We start from the raw sequence: 22,599 nt of genomic DNA, 5'->3' as shown, positions 1-22,599 counted from the left end.
ACATTTACATAATAATCAATCGTCTAAACTAGAGCAAAATTCGGAAAACTTTCGGCGGATCGTTTGTCGGGATAGATGGAAATCTAAAACGGAAGGAGCCCTGTTGAATACTAGTTTTACACCGATCAAACCACTATGTTGTCCGTAATGTCTTCGTCGGAAAGGTTGCCTCAGCATCGCATTGTTTCGCAGTGCCCTGGGACAAACGTTCAAGTCAACCGACTCAAGCAGAACAGTCGATACTTCCTTGCAACGTATCCGCTACAACCTAGCGATGTACCTGAACGGACCGCAGTGCAATGACTTTAAACAGAACACACTGGTAAAACCCTTGGCGACACAGAAGATGAATCCCAAAGTCCTGGATGCCTTCTCAACGACGTTTGAAACATGCTGCTTGAACGTTAGTTGAACATCCAGAACAACTCCAAGCTCATTAACATGATCCACGCGCTGAATAATACTACTTTGAAGCTTGTAATCGAAGACGAGTGGTCGATGAATCCGAGTGAAGGACATAACAGAGCATTTTTTAAAGATTAACAACCATTCGATTTAATGTGTACCAAGCCTGAAGGCGCAAAGCATCAGCAAATAGATTGGATCCGTAGGTAAATCTTAAGATCATCGGCGTAGGATAGCGGAGGAACCCTGAGTACGGGGTTAATATCGTTAAAGTATATAGATGACTACCTTGAGGAATTCCAGATGTGGCCAAAACCTCGTTAGATTGGAATCAACGAACTGAAACTGTAAACTTGCGATCGACAAGGTAGGAATTGATCCAGCGTAGAATACCACCACGAACGCCGAGTCTATTCATTTCAGCTGTCGTTATAATGTGGTTGATTTTATCGAAGGCCGCAGATAAATCGATGTAGGGTTAATTACCCCATTTCCGGCCAATTAAGCACAACCCGCACTTTGTCTTTCTTAATCTAGCGCAGTTTAGCACCAAACGGAATGTTATTGTTACTGATGGGTTCTATTATTTACCTTTCCGTATGTACCGTAAGATTTGATAAAGAGAAACCAATCGTTGAGATATTGTCAAAAGTCTAACACTGTTTCTTGACACCAAACTCGGCCTACGGTTCCTAAATTCGGCCTAACGCATTGAAACGCCAATGAATTCACTTCGGCATATCGGATGAAGATAAAAATGATTCGGTCGGAGCGCTTCTTTTAATTTTGGGAATAATGGGTGCAAACCTTCATATCACGCGTTCTTATTGACTTCGTTCCGTAGCTTATTAACTAAAGTATCATATCAAACGGTAAAGTCTCTTTAAACAAAAAAAAACGCATAATTGACTTGTTAACTCTGAAATCATGGATTTATTTGAAGTTTTCTGCTCGATAGGCCCAAAATGGTCGATTAAGCCGAAGTAGTTCTCTACCCTATATGACGTGATCTTTCAGTTAGACTATCAGTAACGTATGACGTTAGGCACAGAATATTAGTGGTGGTTGACCTACCTGAGATAAATCCATGTTTTTGACGTAGACTACGTCTTACGGGAAGGTACTGGGGGTAAATCGAAAATATAAAATTGCGACCGTCACGAAAAGGTGTAAGGTTTTGAACGCTTATAACTTTGTCATTTATAAATGAAATTAAAATCCAAATACACCAATCGATAGGAAATAACTGTTACAATTTTTCATAAAAGAAAACTGTTTAAAAATGTACAAATAAAAAGTGATAATTTTATCACTGTTTTCATAAAATAAACGTTCTCTCCAAACCCAGTCCTCATAATCAAGCACCATTTGGATGCACATCGTGCTGCTAGAATCTGAAAAGTTATGAAAGCTGCTTTCGTGCCTCAACTCATTTTCGCTTCGGACGGCGAGTGAACAGGTAGCAGCAGCAGGAATAGCAGCAGTAGAAAGGCGGTTCCTATCAAGCGCGCAGCGTTCGAGTTTTGCACCTCGAACTTTGCGCGTCGTCCCCTTCGACCAGTGATCTGCTGCTGGTAGCGGCGTCGCCTCGATGGCGCAAGCGCTCCTTGCCTGAATGATAACTACAAATCTCGATTACTTTTTCGAAAGGACATATCAGCTTTTGTAAACAACGCATTTTATCGTCGGTTTGGTATAATTGATAGCTCGCCCCACATACTAACACCACTATATCAGGTAGGGGAAAATTTTCTCTATCTGATGGTAGTGTTAGCATGCGTGGGTGAGCTACCAGTTACGCCAAATCGACGATCAAATGCGTTGTTTACAAAAGCTGATACGTCTCTTCGAAAAAGTAATCGAGAAATACTTCTTGGGTTGTGAACCAATTGCCGAGTTAAATTTAACTCGGGGTTAAAAGTGACATTTCGAAAGTTATTTTCAATGTTCGAAAATGCCGGAAATTTATCAGTTTTCAAACAGAACTGAGCCACGACGGTTACCAAAATTTTACTTCTAGTCGGTCCGAAATAACCACGCTCGCATAGCAGGGTTATTCGATAGCTCATCTGTCACTTTAAACCACGAGTTAAATTTAACTCGCCCATTGCGACACAGCCTAGGAAGTAAAATTAGGGCCATCCATAAATTACGTAAGTTTTTTTTTACCAATTAACCCCCCTTCCCCCTCGGAGCGTGTTTTGCAATACACCTAATATATGGCCGGTCCCAACTTCTGAAACCCCTCTTCTCCCTCAGCTACTACGTTACATATGAAAGTTCCCTTATCATTGGGCAACAGTGAAAATCAGCAGCACACACCACACAAAACGGGTTGGAAAATTAGGCGAAATGTCAGTATTGATCGTCAATATCTCGCGATCAGAACATTTTAGCTTGAAATCCCTCCATTTAATTCTCGGTACAACTTAATCTATTGATTGAATAAAAAAGAATACTAATTATGATTTTTTAAAAGATTTCGTGCGTTCATCGTTTCATCGCACATCCATTTTTTAACATAAGAAGACGTGGTGTTTCTGTGGTGAAAAAAAAGGATTTCCCTACACAGATTACAGACTCCTGTACCAAGCACTGAAATTATCAGACGGTACCTCTATTTCTGCTTTTAGATTAGCTATGAAAGTCCATCCTACTTGGAAAATTATGCCATAAAACGCTTTAAAAAATCCCAGACTTTTTGCTGATGGGGGCGAGGCATAGCAAGCCGTTCGATTGCATAATTTTTCAATTAGGAGGGACTTATAATGCTTATCTCTTAGCAAGCAGTACCGTCGAGTTTTTTCAGTGCTAGGTACTGAAATTCGGCAGTGATCGTTCAAAAGGGCCAATTTGTAATGGTCGATTCTCTTCATCGATTTTCTCTTTACGTTGTGGCAGCTAAGCGAAGTAATTCAAGCTGAATATTGCATTAGGTCCTAGGTAACATTGACAAGATTTTCTTCGTCGACTTTCTCCTTGAATCCTCTCGGCCCAGGTTTTTTCAGCACACATATCGATAAAAGAAGTTTTTATCTACACACTTAGAAAAATCCATGTAAATTTAGGTGTTCTGAGACTTACATATACGAGCGTCAATTATGACATAAAATTGAGTCATAATAGAAAGCAACAGAAAACGCACCGAGAAATGTTAATCCAAGCAAGTTGTTAACAAAAGAGAAAATCGATCACGATTACGTCCTTATGTATGCTCACTGTCGGATTTGCATTCTGTGATAGATATGGAAGTAACTTTTTTCCCACCACAGAAACGCCCCGTGTTCTTATGACAAATTATACATGTGCGTCTACAAAACACGAATGAAATCTTTAAAAAAAACAGCGTTATTGCCTAATCGAGATCATCGCGATCAATTTCGGAGTGGTTTGAGTTTTGGACGTAATTGCTTTTGTAAACAAACACTTCAATCACCGACTTCTCACGAATAAAAACTCAGCCTGGAAAACTAACAACACACTAATGTAGAGGAGTGATTCCTCTGTCATTTGGAATAGTATGTTGGCGGGATTGAGCTTTTATTCGCAAGAAATCAGCGATTGACATATTTGTTTACAATAGCAATTAAGCCCAAATCTCAAAGTCCTCCGGTGGTAGATCTTACATCCCGTAGCGTACCACGAAAAGGTGATCGGCACTGATTCCTAGTCCTGGCTATTTCAAACAAGGGGAACAGGATTTTTCACTAATCAAAGGAACACATATTAGTCCTTGTTACTTGTTATGCCTTGCTGATAGTGATAAGACTCGGCTTTATCCACCGAGGATGATCTTGAAACAAGGAAAAAATGAGTTAGTTAGTCTTCATCTATGTGATTCCTAATCTTCTATTCGTTGTTCCCTAGTTTGAAGTGGTTAAGACAAGGATTCTGATGTAAGAACTCAGCACTCACCAACTACCTACTCGGAGATCAAACATACAGCACCCGGTCGACTCTGGCGACAAGAGCAAGCTCCGGAACACCCAGAGTCGGTTAGCTACCGGGTGATCAGAGAGTTTCGCGATACAAAAACGAAGAACTTTCACTTATCTTTAAGGTTCTACAAAGGGTCATTATTTTGTTTAATTCTTCTTTTTGAAATATTCTTCGATCATCATTTTCTAAATGTATTGGTAAAATTCATTGGAATTGCATGTCCCCACGCCAAAACTACCCATTTTTCATAAATATCAACTGGTATGGTGCGGAAAACTTAACCATCTCTTTACTCCCTTCATTTCAATACAACAGCAAATGTGATGTCACACTATCTAGTGGATAAGAATGTAGCAGACAAAACATTCGCACTGCCAGACTGCGCTGTATGTAAGTTTGTTTACACCCCTGAGCGTGAAAGTGAATACCAGGCTACGTGCACTGCTGCCATCAACCCTGTTATTGTTGAATTCAATATTATGTGCCTTTTTTAATTGGACCGGTAAAATGTCTAAAATGGTCATTTATGTTTTATTTAATCAGTTTTTGATATTTATCCACCATTAAATATATCCACTCATCTATGTTAATGAGACTTCGCAATTAATTGTTTTTATAAACTTAAATTCATTGCTAGAGGCAATACATCTGGCACCGCTGTTTCAATGATACTTTCACGAATGCTAGCAAAGCAATAAATTAGAAATGGTTTTCTTTGTGATAAATTTTGTTCACCAAGAGTTTTGTGAAGCAGTCGCTTTGAGTTTCGTGTATTCGATTGCGTTTAAGGTGATACGGCACGTCATCCAACAATGGCTGTCCCTACAATCATTAAATAAACGTGTTATGGTATGCGTACGAAAGACATCTTCCTACAAAATAGTAAATTACTAATTACATACCTTAAAAAATGGGCCTGAATTGTATGAATAAGATCTGGATACATATTTTAATACTTTTCCACCAAAATATTGCCAATCCCTTCACGCATTGGTAATATTTGCATTAAAATGTACGATCAGTCGATTTTGTTCTGCCCAGGGCATCAAATTTCAATAACTGTTTTCACTAGTTTTCACTTCTCAGAACCACACTAAAAACAATTACGACACGTGCTTCTACAAGCACTTTCAAGTTAATTTACTTTTAAAGACGATATTTGCTTAAATAATATCATTTGCATCGTTAAAAACGCGAGCCGCGAATAATTTTGCAAGCTGAAACTGTTTTGTTTACCTTTTTTCTACACACCGCATTGCGAAGGTGTGTGTACGAATCATCTATCATCGTATCCAGTGTTGTCGATTTAATTGAATCAAATTGTGTAAAAACAATGCTTTTATTGCTTTTTAATGTGCTTAAAATGTGTTCAATTTAGAAACAATCACTAATAAATGTTTAAAACAATTTCTAATTTTGTTTCTCAAGACAAAAAATGAAAGTAAATAAATCTAGAAATCTTCTATAGAAAACATATGTGTCATTCTGAGTGCACTGCTCGAAGCAATCAGCTGATATGCAAAAGGCGTCAAAAGGATGATTCTAAAACAAAAACATACACAATAAGAAAAAATATCCAACGGCCAGTTCATTTTTTGCCTACTTTTAACTTTGAGTATAATCATATACACCTACTTTTGGGTACAACTAACTATTTTTGGGTAGAAGAGAATTGTCAATATTAACTAATTGAACACAAGTAAATGAAAACTCTTCACCCACATTACCTACTTTTGGCTTCCTGCAATATAGTGCCGAGATTTGTGAAAATGAGTCACTTTGGGATCTTTTTTCTTACCGTGTACCAGCAGGTTTGAGCTCTGGAATCACTTTTGGACAGGTCGTATGTAACAAAAGTGTACAAAGTGTGATGTTGAATAAATTAACTACTATGATGACTTGACATGTTTGTCTTGGTGGCTAGGTGCATAATTATTTTCTTTATAGGAAGGGGTGTCCTGGGAAGTGGTAGGTCGATAATATTGGCAATTGTTTACCTTTCTATTTTTTTTAATTAACATTTACACATTCGACCTGATAATAATGAACTCTAGAAGCTATGTTTACGGTAGTTGCGGTAGTGCATGATGTACACTCACACCACTACAGCATCAATGATAATCAATTCACTGACACATAGAAAGGAGAGAAAAAAAGCAAAAAAAGCGTGACGTATCGTATCACCTTAAAGTGCATATTAAAAAAAAAGAAAAAAAATTACTTGATTAAAAATTAATCGATTATTGTTTGTTTGCTGTGCTGTCATTTTTCCTTTAATGACAGTGCATAACATGTTTCAAACGATGGGTGATGATCTTCTGGAGAAGTTAATGCTTATATCATCAACGATTACAAATATTTTGCTTTTCGGTTCGTTAATCGATTAATCGTCCAATATGAACCGTCATTTCAAATATAAGGGCCGTTCATAAATAATGATACTATTTGAAAGAGACCGGGGCTAATCACAAATTACGTTGATGTGCCTACTGTCTATTTACAATGCACATTTCACGTTATTCCACATCGCGCAATCGAAAGATAAAAATGACGCCATTAGCCGACATTTGAATTTGATATTAACAGTCACGAGTATATTGCCTTGTGAGTTGTGATGTATGGCGTGCCGTTGAATGACGATCATGTTCTATTTTCAAGTTGTTTTTCACGATTTCTTTCCTTTTCTTTCCGTTCTCAGAAAAACGCTTCCTCCGCTAGTGACAGTTCGCAAGGCAATGGCGATTACCAACTGAACTCATCAAGGTAAGAACTGAAGCAAACAGTAGTAAACCACTTGCCACAGAAAAAAAAAGCATACTGTAAACATGAAATCTCTGTGCCCCCGAGGCAGTAACAACCAAACCTACATCGCTGAAATCGCCTGGTCCATATCGATTGGCCTGGCCTTCTGGACTGGTCGATACGCTGGCTGGTTGTTGTCGTTGTTGCTATCGCGCTGTGTGTTGACCAGTTCGTTGGTACTCATGCGGCTCAATGGCTTTTTAATTTCCTTCCCTGTGCCGGGTCCGGCCGGGGCCTTACCTTCCAGATCGCTTTCCAGCCAGACTTAATTTGCTGCTGCAGCTGGAAAAGCGAAAATCTCTGCTGTTGGGTACTTGCTCCTACCTACCTACCGACGGAACGGTTGTTGGTTGTTACTTCTGTGAGTAATTTTCCACCACAGTTATTTTGCATCGTTCGCTTGCTCGCCGTCGTCACCCTATGATCCCGAGTGCCCCAGCAGAATCAGCTCCGCAGAAAAAGGGCGCCACGGCCACCACCACCACCACCAGAACCGCAAAATATTCTCCCTTCCACTGACTGCCTCTCGACTCCCGTTCCCCGATGATGGTTTGGGGAGCGAACTTGAAACGGCATGCAGCCAGCCCAGCCATCCCATCATCAGTAGTAGCGTCCCTTTTTATGAAGTGTTCTAGTTGCAGTGCATCGCTCTTCTTGCTCGGTGTGTGCGGGGTTTATCTCCATGTGGCTGAACTCGGGAGCAGTTGCAGATCCCTGGTGCTGGTTGAAAAGGAAATGGACCGTGTTGGGGTTTTGGTTATTTTTGTTGATGGCGAAAGATGCACAAAAAATGAATTGATATAGACCGTTTGATGTTTTTTTTTCTTGTGCCTTTTTTACAGCTACAAGTAAAAATTGTCTAGTAACTGACAGTTGAACAACAATGCAGTCGTTGAACTGGTGTATGGTGTACAGTGATTTCAGATGCTGTGTTTCTTTCTGCATTAAATATTTTCCCCTATTTATTCTAATTCATTATATTTATCCTATTTATGTAGCCTATGGTAAGAGTAGTAGCTTAAACTTCTGACCTGAAAAGTCATTAAACTCAATCTCACCACAGTTTGGTGAGATTTGCAGTTGGTGAGTTTTGTTAGCTTGATATTCCGAGCTGCGATATCACAGCTCGCAAAATGAACCGCAGTAGTTTGCTTGTTGATTTTTGTCTACGAAAATCAAGCGTGATCTTAGGCGTTGTTGAGATTTTATTTTTTGATATTTTCCCAACACTGAGTGCACGTATCGAAACGAAACTTGCACCACTGAAACAAGTGTACTTTCAAAACAAATCGCTGTCAAAACTTTTCAAACCCGACCACTACAGGCACTGCTATAGAATAAATAAAGTTTTCGGATTCTAAGTCGACCAGACTTTATCCAGAAAACTTATGAAATGGCAAGAAATCATCAGAAAAGACTCACGAACATAAGGAAAATTGTGGAATCTTTCAAAAAAGCTAGCTCTAGAGTTCTCCAGGATCTTAAGAGCGGTCTCAATAAGTTTAGAAAGTTCAGACTTTTGGGGAAGTTTAATGATCTGAATATATTAAATTCTATGAATTCAGGACAGCATCATGGGCTTTAGGAAAAGTCTTATGAACAGACTGCAGGATAATGAGAAAACTTTTGCAACATTTTGAGCCTATCAGTTTCAACTTCATGGTGAATCCATCAGCTTCAAGGAATCTGCAGCTTCTTTTATGAAGTTATTTGATTTAAGGAATATCCAGAAAACTCAAAGGATGCCACGAGATCATCAGAAAAGTCTCGACAATAAGGAAGATGTGGAAACTTTCGAAAAAGCTAGCTCCATTGTTTTCCAGGGAAGCTAAGGGATCTTAAGGGCAGTCTCAATAACTTCAGAAAAGTCCAGACTTTAAGGAAAATGTAAAGATCTGAAAATGATAAATTCTATGAATTCAGGACAGCACTATGAGTTTTGGGAGTATCAGGAAAGTCTAGAGAACTCTTGAAAAGTTTAAGTTTGTATTTTAGGATTATTACATAAGTCCAGAGATTTCTAGAGAAATTAAAAAAAAAATATGGCAGACCCATTGATTTCTGGGCAGTTCTAAAAACTATATGAGAATCCCGAGAAATCCAGGGTAGTCTTTTCGAGATTATGCGGGAATATCAGATAACCTCAGGGCAGTTAAATTATTTTCAAACCAATTGTAAGAACTTTACAGAAGTTCCGAGAAACTCAAGAAATGTTCGAAAACTTCAATCAACCCGTTAACACCCAAGTCGTCTTTAGTTACTTACTTTAGGGTTCTGTGCACCACCAGCGGTGCAAAGGGCCAACGTGAAAGACTTCCATCCTGGGCGGCTGCTCGCTTTTGCCTTGACCTGGGCCCAGGTCAAATTCCTATCGACTTGCTTAATTTCTTTGTTGAGGCTCCGCCGCCATGAGCCCCTGGGTCTGCCTCTGCTGCGATGTCCTGCCGGATTCCAATCCAGCGCTTGCTTGCAGATTTCGTTTCCACCCCGTCGAAGTGTGTAGCCGACCCACCTCCACTTTCGCTCTCGAATTTCTGTTGCTATCGGCTTCTGATGACATCAACGATGGAGCTCGGCATTCGAGATCCAGTTGTGATGCCACCAGGCACGAATTATATATCGCAGGCATCGGTTGATGAAGACCTGCAGCTTTTGAGTGTTCTCCACTGATACACACCACGTCTCGCTGGCGTATAACAACAGAGATTTCACGTTCGAGTTGAAAATTCGGATTTTGGTGCGTTTACTTATCTGGTTGGATCTCCATACTTTCGTAAACTCGCAAATGCAGCCCTAGCCTTCTTGATTCGTGCACCTATGTCGCTCTTGGTCCCGCCGTCCGACGGTATTTGGCTGCCAAGATATTGGAAACTTTCGACCTTCTCCACTGCTTGCCCCGCTACCGTAAAGTTGGAAGGGTTGCCCGTGTTGATATCCAACGATTTGGTTTTGTTGACGTTGATGGTGAGACCCGCCGCAGAGGAGCGTTCGGCTAGGTCATTGAGCTTACTCTGCATATCAGAGCGCCGTTATGCTAGTAGAGCAACATCATCAGCCAAATCGAAGTCGTTGAGATGATCCATGGTGATAGGCTGCCAAAGCAGCCCACGGTTCGGTACACAGTCAATTGCACCTACCATGATCTCGTCGATTACGATGAGAAACAGTAGCGGTGATAGTATACATCATTGTCTCACACCAGCGACTACCCGGATAGGGTCGGACAAGGCTCCGTTATGCAGAACTCTGCACGTGAAAGCCTCATACTGCGCTTCGATGAGGTAGACGATTTTATCCGGGACTCCATTGCGTCTCAGGGCGCCCCACAGATTCTCGTGATTGAGACGGTCGAAAGCTTTTTCGTAGTTAATGAATACCAAATAAAGGGACTCTTGGAATTCATTGACCTGCTCCAGGATGATGCGGAGCGTGACAATATGGTCCACACAAGATCTTCCGGCACGGAATCCTGCCTGCTGCCGTCGGAGAGTCGCGTCGATCTTCTCCTGTATCCGATTCAGGATAACTTTGCACATAACTTTGAGAACAATACACAGTAACATGATGCTTCGCCAATTGTCGCACACAGTCAGATCCCCCTTCTTTGGGACCGGAAAAATCGCGGTGTCCCAAATATTACAGAATAGTTGATGCAACATTTGTGCGGATAGCATGGGGTCAGCTTTGAGCATCTCTGCTGATATGCGATCGACCCCTGGAGCCTTGTTGGATTTCATGCTTCGGATAGCTGCTTCAATCTCCTGCAGTCATGGGGCCTCGGAATTGACGCGAGTGATGCGCCGCACCCTAGGCGGATCATGCCGAGATGTTGATGGCTGGTTGGCCGTCGAAACTTGAAGAAGTTGTTCGAAGTGCTCAAACCAGCGTTTCAGCTGGTCAGTGGGGTCGGTAAGCAATTGTCCAGTAGTGTCCTTCACTGGCATCCTCGGGTTCATCCTTGCTCCACTCAGGCGTCGTGAGATATCGTAGAGGAGGCGTACATCGCCAGTGTTTGCGGCTTTCTCCCCTTCGTCGGCCAAGAGCGCTTGACTTCCTTCTCTAGAGCCGAGTACCGTTGACGGGCTTCGTTCTTGGCTCCTCTGGTTCTCGCCCGCTCTATCGCGGCTTTTGCTTCTCTACGCTCCTCAATCTTCCGCCAGGTTTCATCTGTGATCCACTCTTTCCTCTGGGTGCGCAGCTCACCCAAGTTGTTCTCGCTTGTTTCTATAAAGGCATTCTTGATGGCCGTCCATTGTTCTTCTACGCTGCCACCTTCTGGAACGTCCGCAGATCGAGTCTCATGTTCTTCAACAAAAGACCTTTTTACCGCTGGATCTTCAAGTCGGCGTGTGTTGAACCGCCGCCCGTCCTGGATCCGTGCCATGCGTAGGCGGATTTCACCGATTAGAAGGTGATGGTCAGACGCGATGTCGGCGCTGCGTTTATTCCGGACATCAAGAAGGCTCCGTCTCCATTTTCGGCTGATGCAGCTGTGGTCGATCTGATTTTCGGTATGTCCATCACGGGAAACCCACGTGACTTTGTGCACTGCCCGATGGGGGGAGAGCGAGCCCCCAATCACCATGTCGTTATTGCCACAAAATTCTGCAAACAGTTCACCGTTCTCGCTCATTTCGCCGAGACCATGGCGTCCCATGACACGCTCATAGTCCGTGTTGTCGGAGCCGATCTTCGCATTGAAGTCGCCAGTGTAGTTGTTGATGTCACCCTTTGGAAACTTATCCACGACGGCATTCAGTTGACTGTAAAAATTCTCCTTGTCCTGTAGCTCGGCAGCATCGGTTGGCGCATAACATTGGATTATGGTAAGGTTACGAACCCGCGTTCTAAATCTGGCAACGATTATCCTCTCATTAACAGGCTCCCACTTGATGAGCGCAGCACTTGCCTGGACGCTAAGTTGGAGACCAACTCCACGATGGCGGGGAGCGTTTTCACCTCGAATACCAGAGTATAGTAGTACCTGTCCCGACGGCAGTTTGTGTTCTCCAAAGTTTGGCCAACGAACTTCACTCAGTCCCAGGATTTCTACCTTCATGCGTCGCGCCTTGTTGGCGAGTTGTGCCAGTTTACCCTGCTGGGCTAACGTCAATACATTCCATGATCCAATTCGTGTCCGTTGTATTGCGCTAAAAGTCGTTGCCGTTAAATCAGTTCGATGTCTTTCTCTGTTGGTTTCTGTAACAATTGTAAAGGTTTCAGAGACTGTAGGTGGTTGGCCTAAGGTCTCCTATCCGCCGTGATGGGGCTGCCATCTTAGGTGTAGCTTCCGGGGAAAAGCATTTCTTATTCAGCCGCTGGATGCCAGTCAGACGCTGTTTGAGCCGCACCTCCATGGTGAACAGACGCTCGGGTTGGCAAAGCATTTCCTCTATCACCGTGCTATGGTTACCGCGCCAGTGTTCGCGTCGCACCTCCTCACTCTGCTATTATCGGATTGACAACATTGCCCAGGCTACGCCATCCAGCTGTGTTCATGTTCCAGCTGGCAGTCTTTTGTGATCATATGACTCGTGGAGGCGTGAGGTAGGAACTTGTGAGGACCGGAGCTAGGTATATCGCTCCTTCCAGATTGTCACTCACCATTTTGTAGCCCCCAAGTCGTCTTTGGTCACCAAATAATGCACGATTTCTCCAGGTTACCTAAGGATTTTTCTCGCACTATTTGAAAACAAAATGTTAAAGATATTCCGAGGAGCATTCTAGTGATATTGAACACATAATTTAAGTTCTCAATTTCTGCTTTGACATGATCATGGGAGCTTCAGGATAGACCGGAGAATTTTGAGGCAGTTGAATTGACTTCAGGCATATTGCGGGAACTTTAAAAAAAAATTGATAAATTCAGAGAAGTCTCGAGAACTTGTCATAGATGATCTCTAGTACAGTTCAAATAACTTCAGAGAAGCACCGTTGAAATTTCAAAATTTTGGAGAATAAATGATTCTGTTTCGGTTTTACAGTCTTCAATAAAAAGTGCTGATTACAGTTTATCATCATCAAGGTTTCGATACAGGGGATGGGATCTTCATCAGTGCTTGTTTGAAATTAAGATCGTAAATCATTTTGCATTGTACGAAAACCTGCATAACTTTATTTACCAAGAGAAAGGCCTAGTTCAAAGACCGAAACTTTTTAAGTTTTATGGCGAGCTGATTGCAGGCAATAGTGACCCGTTCTTTAGCTTTAGTTAAGGAGACTACATTGTGCTTAAATTCCTTAATTACAATAATGGTCCCACCTTTGAGGACGCATGGCTTTGAAATGGTCGGACAGACATATCCAAAATCAGTGAGTAACCTTTCCTGAGCACTTAATTTACTAATTCTTGGGTCAATCGGTGGTATGGTACACGGTCGCTGAGACTAACTCAGAATTTATCCAAATCTCACAAATCTTAAAAGTACTTAGTTGAAGATGCTAATTTCAAATAACAGACTGTAGTGGTAATTTTTATACGATAGATGGAGTAGATGAAAGCATAGAGTTGATAGTTCCGTTAGAGTACGGCAGTGTGAAGATTGTATATAGATATTAGACAAGCGAGCTAGGACAACTTTTAAGGAAGGTACAAATCGGTTTTTTCATCTCTCTTTACCAAACTCCCCCTTTGGAGAGGGATGGTGAGGGGTGTCCACACATTTTTCAAACTGTAGGATAATGTTGGTGAGCTCAGAGTTTTCACAAATTGTTAAATGCGGTAGCCCCATAATTTTAAAATCTCAGGCTTGACGAAATTTTCAATCTAAAGTAGTTGTAAAATTAAGTTAATTTCTGTTGATTATGATAGTGCATTAATTTAACATTTTAATTGATTTGTCTACCTGGCACTTCACCTTTGTTTCATTTGATAATCTAATTTAATATTTGCGTTTTCGACTAGTTTACAGAATACCCCTTGGGGGGTGTGTTTTGATTGAATTTAAAAATTTGATAAGCTGCCTGCTTAATCTAAAGCTTAACCTAACGTGCCAGATTCCTAATGATCAGCTGATCGGATTGCCTACAGCAATCTCTGAACTTTTGGATGGTAGCTGTTCTCCGTAACTCCAGCGTCTGAAGACCAGCCAGGCGATGGACCTCAGAGTTGCTCATTCGTGGAGGACTGTTGAGGATCATTCTCAAAAACTTGTTTTGGATCCTTTGTAATTTGAGGTAATAGGAATTTGCGCTACTCTCCCAGATTGGCACCCCGTATTCTATTACAAGAAGGATCATTTGCTTATAGACAGCTAGCTTGTTTTTCTGGGACAAAGTGGATCACCTATTGATGAGTGGATATAAGGATCTCATCAGGATATTACATTTGGTTTTTGTTTTGTCAATGTGTTCCCTGAAAAGCAGCTTGCTGTCGAGTGTAAGGCCGAGGTAGACTACCTCTTTGGACCATTCCACCATCGGGCCGTTGATGTTATTATTCTCAGACGGGACAAGTCTGGGTGATTTGGAATGAGGAAAGTTGATGACCTGGGTTTTTGCCGCATTGATACTGATCTTCCAGCTGTTGAAGAATTTTTACAGGACATTTAGGCCTCTCTGAAGTTTGGCGGTCAGAGCTCCGCTACCCTTAAAGATGAGGATGTGTCATCTGCGAACAGAGACAGCGATCAGGGAGAGCCGGCATATCGGAGGTGAACAGGTTGAACAAGATGGGGCCAAGGATGCTTCCCTGTGGGACACCCGCACCTATGTGGAATGCATCCGATGTGATACCATTGAGAGAGACTCTGACTGTCCTGTCCTGTTTTAATTATCTTCACTATGAAGATTGGAAGACCGTATCGCTGCAATTTGTAAACCAGGCCATCATGCCAAACATTGTCGAACGCTTTTTCAACGTCCAACAATGCAATGGCAGATGTTTTAGGTACAGACTTGTTCCGTTTGAGAATGTTTGTTACTCGAGTGAGCTGGTGAACAGTCGAGCGACCCTTACGGAAGCCAAACTGCTCCTCGTGCAATATGTTATTTTCCTCGGAAGATGCCAGAAGCCCATGGTAGACTGTTCTTCCGAATAGCTTGGATAACCCCGAGACAAGGCTGATGGGTCGGTAACTTGAAGGAGAGGATGGATTTTTCCCAGGTCTCCGGATGGGGATAACTTTAGCTGACTTCCAGCACGAGAGGAAGTAGCCAAGTCTTAGGCACTGATTAAAAATCAGTGCCAGATGGTTGAAGAACCTGGCACTCAATCTGGATTGAGTTCCAAATTCAGGATTTGGTCGAAATCTGGGGCCTTAATATTTTTAGATGATTTGGTATAGGCCAACAGTTCGTCAGCCGTAATCTCGGATTCCACAGAAAAGTTGTTAGGCATTCGATGGAGGTTGCATTTACCGCAACTGCAGTATCGTGTGAACTTGGCATGTTCAGTCCGAGATTATGCGAGTTGACGAAATGTTGACCTATAGCATCAGTCTTCTCTTCAGGGGTTATCAGATGAGCAACTGAATCAGTGGCTTATTTTTAAGGATTTTGGTTAGGGGCTGTTCATAAACTACGTAGACAGATTTTTGTGATTCATGACTCCCCCCCTCCCCCTGCGTAGACAATTTTCCATACAAAAAAATTAAAATTTGTATGGGTCGTGGATATTTGTCAACCCCCCCCCCTAAACTGTCTACGTAGTTTATGAACAGCCCCTTAGCTTCCAGAAGGGCTTAGCACAATCTGAGAGAGAGCTCATTTTGTTACTAAAGTCCTCATTCCTGGCTTGGATTATTTTTGTTAGACGGTTGCAATAGGTCTTCAAGACAGGCAATCCAGTACGTTGGTACTGCCTACGCATGGTGTTACAGAGTTTGATAAAGTTTTTAGTAGGACTATCAAGGTTCAGAGTATCGCTCACCTTCCTGGATACTGGCACGTGTTGTTCCCTGGCTCGGGATATCGCCTCCTTTCAGTCTAAATTGGTTGATGAGCATTTTATTAAATGAGTAAATGAGCGAGATTTAAAAGGAAAAACAACTGAATAATAAATTTTCAAGATTCTAAGACGAAATATTTGAAATTCCGGATTTTGCATTTATTTATGATTCAGAGACAACGAAATTATTTTTCATAAGTACACACTTAACACTGGTTTCTTTAAAAATAACAGGGTACAGCAATTGGTTCAAATTTTCCTTTCCAATAGTGATGGGTCTTCCATCTTAGGTATATCTTTCGGGAATAAGCAATCCTTATTGATATGAGCGATAATGATACTTACTACTGTTAGACTCACACCTCCAGACAGACGCTTTATGAGGAGGGCTTAAGTATTTTAAGTGCTACCAACTCGTTTGTCGGAGACTATTTCTGGTAAACCTCACTTCCGCTGCTTCTTCTGAATTTGTAATTAACTAATCATATAACTAGTCAACCTCTCATACCGTATGACGTTCCAATATCCGCAACGTGCGACCCGGACATTACATCAGCGAATCATGATTACGTTATGTTTTCAACCATCCAACACCAACTACGCTTCAATCTGGGTATTTATAAAATCTCGTTTCTGTATCAAGAAGAACAACTTGTCACATCATTCCTCGCTCAAGCTCAGCAGCCAGTACTGGCGCTTTCCGTTTCGTCGTAAAAAGTTAACCACTACGCAATTTCCTTCTCCACCCACGACGCACATAGGGGTATTTGATCAATCTAGCTGGCCAACATTATTTTTGAGTTGTAACTGCTACAGAAGACGATTGTCAACTCGTTTGAGAGATTTAAGTGAACTACGGTGCATTTTCAGACTTAAACCCTTAAGGGGAGGTTTTCATTCAAATGGCCATAAAGTAAGTAAATTTTAGGTCGTGGTTTTGAAATTCAAAAAGCTTAGAACTTTGTCAAGGCGAAAAAAAAACAAAATGGCGTCCGTGATCCTATGGGGTTGTACGCAATGGTGACGTAGGACTACGTGGTCTTATATAATAAATAATTTGTTAACTGCAGCAGGAGCTTGTGTTTTGTGTAGGAATAGGAATTTGAGCGAGGTTTTCTCTGTTTATACTCTTTAGTATGACTACGATTGCCCTGAAAAGAACCTTTTGATATAAATTTTAGTTGGGACATGTTCAGAAATTTAACTCTTTTAGAAAATCTTGGTGGTCCTTGGTAGTACAGGCTAAAAGCCTTTGGAAGATGATGATGACGTGTACCCGAGCAAAGTCGGTTAACAAAATGAAAGCAAATCGATATTAAAGTGTGCAGTTCCTATCATAATGAAAACTCATTTTGATTTCAAATGTTGCGACATAAGTCTGATATCATATTGTGCTTTCATTATGCAGTCAAGACGTTTTAAATGAAAGCAACTTAACTTGAAGTTCTGCTGTTTACGTCTTGTTTAAAATTTAATTGAAATTCATCTGTAGTTGAACTACTGATTGTCGTTTATCTGATTTGTTTAACACATTTTAGGTCATTCGTGACTTGCCCGCGGTGAGATTGGAGCCTAAGTCTTTCAGCTTGAGAAACATGAATGGTAACCATTTACTCTAGGCCCGTATTCAGTAAAACATTATAAATGCAAAATCAGTAATCAAATTGATTTAATTGACAGCAGGATTAGTTTTCCGTTTGCTTCAACAGTGTAAAATTTTGCTCTCATTTCTGCTGTGTTAACCGTTAAGTCAACCAAAATGAGATCAACTGGAGTATTCAAAATAAGTTACATCATAACAGCAAATTTTGATTTCAATTTGATCTTCAGCTTTGCTCGGGTAGGCAGCTGGATCAGCAAATCGGATCGGACAATCCAATATTCTTCGGTTCAATGAGTCTTGGCCCGTCTACTACTGGACGGGGGTTGAACTGGTGTCTGCTAGGGTTGGTAATACCGGAAAAATTTTCCTAAAACCGGTTTTACGGTATTGAAAATTCTAATACCGGTAAAACCGGTATTTGGACGAAGTTCTAAAAGAAATAAATAGCTGCATAATTTGTATAAAAAGCGTTTATTGGTCAACGATTGAATAAAAAAAATGCACTATTCAAAGCTTGGCCTGCTGCAACCGTCTTTCAAATTTTTCCTTCACGGTCAAACCATCTTTCTCTGCATCAGCTGCATCATCTAGTCGATTGAGTTCTCTTCGCTCGATCTCTGCATTCATTCCGTTCCCTTCCAAATCAATCAAAAGATGTAGTATTTCAATTGACTGCTTTATGAAAGCAGTCCACGAGGTCTTGAAGAATATTCCAAAGTAATTTGTCATTGTATCGTGGACAGAGCGGTTGCTCATAAATGCAAACAAATCTGCGTACACGAACCGTCTTTCTGAAATTCTTCCAACAAGAGACTCGAGCAGCTGTTTCGCGATATTTGAAGTTTGTTCCGAGAGCTGCTCTAGCACAAAGTGTAAGCCCACATCGGCTTCATAGATCGTACAATCCTTACGGCACAGCAGTTCAACAGAAGCCAGAACTGGTTCCAGCGCTTCAACCATTTCTTTGATTGTTATCAGTTCTTCTTCGCTAAAGATCAGGGATTTTTGAACCGCAGTCCGGAGTTCGTAGAATCGGCGCAACATTGCCAGCAGGCTATTCGATCTTGTTCTGCAGTCAGCAAGCAAACTTATTTCTTTTCCGTGGTCTGCTTTGACATTTTTCTGGAGTACTTCGTCATTTTTCACTGGAGATTTTCTGAAGAGCTTCACTGTATCTCGTACTTTTTTCACCGTTGTACAGTATTCGGGCATAATTGTGTGTTCGTCGTGGTCTGTATTGCCAATCGTGAAAAAATCGGCGTTTCCATCATCGTCATCATCCGTATCTGTGTCAGTATCACAGTCTGAACCTATAAATTGAATAATGAGGATCATAGTTTTACTAAAATTTTAAGCTAAATTACCTGTGCTCTCTCCGAATTCCATGTAGGCGGCCGGCTTAGATGCTTTCTTGTACAAAACGTCGATTACTGCTAGGTGTATTCCATGTGCTAAACATACTTGATGCGTAGCCGGGACCTCGTTGCCAACTTTTTTTCATCACCGACGCTCCATCTGTTGTGATAGCCATCACGTCCTTCTCCAGTGATATTCCATACTGTTCCGTTTTCGATGAAAGTAGCTCAACACACCGCTCCGCGTTCATGGATCCATCTACTCTTTGCAGGCCTAGGTTCCACGTTTTGTTGGCAGCATGAGCATTTACATTCATGTAACGTCGATTCCTGTTGGATGTCCACTCGTCAAACGTGAGACTTAGTTTCCTTCCATCCTTTTTATGTCTTCGAATTCCTTCCGGTATTCGTTGACAACCTTCTCAAAAAACATTTCCACTCGATGCCTTATTTCTTGGTGAGTTCGTGGGATGTCGTTGAAACCACGAGCAACTAACCCTTGCCTTATGTCCGCCGATTTGCATATTGTGTGGAATGAAATTCCGTACTTAGCAGATAGTCGAGCAAGAACAGCATCGATAGGGCAAGCCTTTGAAAAATATTGAACGATGGTTCTCTTTTTCGCACTGGATCCGGATGTTGATGCAATTTGCTCAGATGTTTCAGGCGGGGCAGATGCATTTCGTTTGGCCAATATTATTTCATGTTGTGTTCGGAAATGCGCAATTAATCCACTTGTGCTAGAACCTTCACACTTGATAACTTTATTGCACTTGACACACTTGGCAATTCCTCTGTTCTGTTTTCCTCTTAAGAAATAGTTCCAGGCAGAATATTCTGGCATTTCTGGCTTCACCTTTTCTTCAAAATCCATTTTGTAATATTGTTCTCACGGAATTGGTTCAAAATCAATGTTTCAGACGCTGCCCTAGTAGCACGCTTGCCACAAATCAATTGTAGAAACTTATATACGACTTATTTCAGTCATAAACAAGTTTCTGTAACTTATTGTGATGAAAGTGTGCTACTCGGGTGCTTGCCAACTTGTCGACGAAAACGGCTACTACACGACTGCGCACTTTTAACCCGAAACATATTCAATCATTCATGCCGTCTCTCTCATTCGTACAGATTCATTGACCATACCAACAATGACGTTCGTGAGTTATTCGTGTCATCAGAGCTTAACAAACCTTAAGTTCCACCTCTCTCGATACACGCTAACATAATTTTACTCAGACGATTCAAAGAGATTACCCAGATTGGGCATAAAGTGGACTTGCTGGTGTAGTTTAGCCAATTTGGTTAACATGTTCAAAATTAAGAGAACTGCCTTTTTTTCTTTTAAATTGATTATACTTTTGCAATTTAATACCGAAAATACCGGTTTTTTTTAGAAAAACGGTATTTCCGGTATTGAAAAACAGCACGATAATACCGGTAAAACCGGTTTCGGTAAAACCGGTTTCGGTAAAACCGGTTTCGGTAAAACCGGTTAACCAACCCTAGTGTCTGCGACAGGTTGGAAGGCCGCAGAATATCAGTGTCCACCCAGCTAAAGCACCACCCCTTTTTAGTTTTTATCGTTAAACTCCTGCTTACAACAAGTTGGTTAATCTTAGCCATTAGCAGAAAGACGCTTAATACTTTTTTCGGAGATTTTAAGATCCTGTTTCACGTCATGGTTCTTCTATATGCCTGTTCAGATAAATTAGTATTTTTATTTATTTTCCCTACTGCGCTAAATCAAACGAGTAGAAATAAGAAGGGAGGTCGGTTACGCACTCGAATAATTGAAAATTCGATAAATATTTAATCGAATACCTGGAAAAATCATTACGATTAATCGTTAATCGCATAATTGAACTTTTAGGCATCCCTAGAAAATAGTGTAATTTCATGTTTACAGAAAAGCAGAATTGCAACCAGCAAGTGTAACACATAACCAAAAGCGGTTCGGTACTAGTTTTCATTGCTATGACAACGACTGAATTCAGGGACTTAGAAGCAGAGGGGTGAAAGTCAATTCTCTTAATCGATTTCCTCTTTTGATGACCATGGGCTTCACTAGCATATCTCGCACTATTTCTGCTATGCTCGTCTATCATCCAGATCAACGAAACGTATCAATGAATGTGGTTGCCGTCGAGTTATTAACGAAACAGAAAGTCGATGAAGAGGATGTCCTTGTGAACATTCGATTCTGGTTGTCTTATAAAACTAATATCCCCCCTCTCCTCTTTCATCACGAGTTCCCAGTACCTAATGCATTGCTTGTCACAAAATCCTACGCTCCCCGTCCCTCTTTAGATGCATCACCCCTTAATGACAAGTTCAATGCATTACTTCTTTTCAAGGGTTTAAAGACGACTTTTGACCATCTAGATTAGCCAAATACCCCTTCGTGCGACGTCCACAAAAGAAGTTCAACTTTTTGAGCAATACAAAAAAAAAGCTTACATCTGTAGCTGCCACCGCACGATTGGCCATCTCAGCCGCCGCCAGCACCACCGTCATCATCGTCGTCTGTTAAAAACGCATCAGGACTCTCCGTCGCCACGTGCATCAAAATTACGTTATTATCATTTATTTCCACATTTTCCCAGTTTGGTTTTTTCTTCGGAATTGCATTCCGTGTCCATGTTAGTGCTTTGCAGTTCCCAGGCGGGGGATGACGATTCCTGACGCAGTAGTAGAATGTTTTTCCTCGGTTCGCCTCGGCACGCGACGGTGGGTGGGGACAATCTTCTTGACTGATTTTTTTTTTTCGCTTCCCTCAAAGTCTGTCGCTGCTGCAGTCTGTGTTAATCTTTTCATCGCATTTCGTCTGGTGCCAGAGAGATTCGTACGCTTCCTTTTTTTTTATTCCTACTTGCTATTTGTGCAATGGTTTTGGCCTTCTTTTGATTTACGAACGGGACTCTTGCGGCGGCAGTCGGATCCCTTCACCACTGGCTGCTGCCTTTTTCACTCTATCTCCCTCTCTCTGTCTCACATGCCGACTATTTATTATATTACATGACAAATAAAGAGCAATCAAATAAAGCGCTGCTTCTCTCGTCGTGTGTGTTTGTCTTGCTCTTTCTCTCCGCTGCACTTCCGGGAAAATGTGTAAGAACGGTCCTACCGCCACCGCCGCCACCAGTGAGGATGCGTTTTGGTGCAAGCCAAAGGAAAACTTTTTCCTTTCATGCTATGATATCTTTTGGTGTTTCCCTTTCGGCTGCACTCTTGTTTTTTTTTAGTGGAGCGTTTTCTTTTCATTTCTTTTTACACAGAAAAGAGCAAGATCAGAAAGTCAAAAGTTGAGTTTCAAGTGCGAGTGACATGGGCCGACCTAAGTCAGACCCTTTTTCGGAAAGAGAGCCCCCTCGACATTGCATTTTGCCAGAAAAGCCTTTTTGACATCGAGGTCACTAACTGGCTGACAGTGTGCCATTCGTGGAAGAATAAAAGACGCTCTTTATTTTCTTTGCTTTGAGGCAGCAACTTTTTAGAAAGTTTCGGTACAAGGCTGTGCACAGGGTTTCTGCATTGGGTGACTTTTTGAGGCTCCCATCCAGTTCCTCGTTTCTGTATATGGTCATAAGGTAGAGCACTTCTTCGGC

At 41.5% G+C, this 22,599-nt stretch overlaps 1 protein-coding gene across 4 annotated transcripts in view; it reads left to right on the top strand.

Moving 5' to 3' along the window:
• The window catches only part of LOC135700496 (sex determination protein fruitless-like), a 790,809-nt gene that overhangs the window by 141,869 nt on the left and 626,341 nt on the right, over positions 1-22,599 (top strand). For all 4 annotated transcript variants that reach the window (XM_065221037.1, XM_065221038.1, XM_065221031.1 and 1 more), the window contains exon 2: positions 7,043-7,107. The gene's annotated coding sequence lies outside the window, so the exon portion shown is untranslated. The remainder of the gene's footprint in view (positions 1-7,042; positions 7,108-22,599) is intronic.

The sequence above is a fragment of the Ochlerotatus camptorhynchus genome, unplaced genomic scaffold (genome assembly GCF_037179485.1).
Source record: "Ochlerotatus camptorhynchus isolate MF236.1 unplaced genomic scaffold, CSIRO-AGI_Acam_v1.1 ptg000137l, whole genome shotgun sequence".
In the NCBI taxonomy this organism is placed as follows: domain Eukaryota; kingdom Metazoa; phylum Arthropoda; class Insecta; order Diptera; family Culicidae; genus Ochlerotatus; species Ochlerotatus camptorhynchus.
The sequence above is the reverse complement of the archived record's forward strand: the minus strand, read 5'-3'. Positions and strand labels throughout refer to the sequence as shown.